We start from the raw sequence: 798 nt of genomic DNA, 5'->3' as shown, positions 1-798 counted from the left end.
ACCAGGCCAGGCTTAATACTTAAAAAAAAAAGTCTATAGCAGGCTACAAGATAGGTTCAGGCCAATTAAATACATGACAGGTTAGGCCTGTTAAGAGCAAAGTCTGGCTTGGCCTAACCTAAGCTGTTTTCACCCCTCGACTGTATTTTTATTTGGGTTTTATAGTTGTTTTAAAAAAGAGAAGGGGTAACAATAATAAAGGGACACTGGCCCAATAGTCCAAATACTAACCAAAAGTTTTACACTAATATGCAACTAGGGCTTTGGTTGAGTGGCTATATGCATTGTCTCTTAATATGTTGCATTCGGGTTCGAATCTTGGTGATAGTCATGCAATAGATAGAACCCTTGTGTGTGTGGGGTGTTCTGCCTCCTCCTTTCTTGCGGACAAAGTGCGACGAACGGCCAATATTGTCAATTCTTTTCTTTCTTTGAGAGAGGTAAGAACAATGTTAAATGCTTTGAAGTGGAGACCGAGGGTTCATGAATGAGTGAGATTGGGGCTTCTTTTTCCTTTTTTTTCAATTTCTGTATTTTTTTCTAATCCAAAATGACATCACATTGGGTGGGATTCTGAAAATCGATAAGTTCTTAGCCGGTTCAATGGTTTTTAGCAGTGTTTACAATTAGTGGTTCTCTAATAGATCGAACTAAATATACAAATGGTTCACAGTCAGACAGGTTGGACCGACTAATTTAGTCCAATTTTGAAAACATTGGTTTTTAGAATTAAATACTAAATTGTCATTGTTTTGAAATATATTATTCAGTTATCACTATTTTGCTACAATGGCAACT

The sequence above is a fragment of the Arachis ipaensis genome, chromosome B02 (genome assembly GCF_000816755.2).
Source record: "Arachis ipaensis cultivar K30076 chromosome B02, Araip1.1, whole genome shotgun sequence".
Lineage (NCBI taxonomy): Eukaryota > Viridiplantae > Streptophyta > Magnoliopsida > Fabales > Fabaceae > Arachis > Arachis ipaensis.
The sequence above is the reverse complement of the archived record's forward strand: the minus strand, read 5'-3'. Positions refer to the sequence as shown.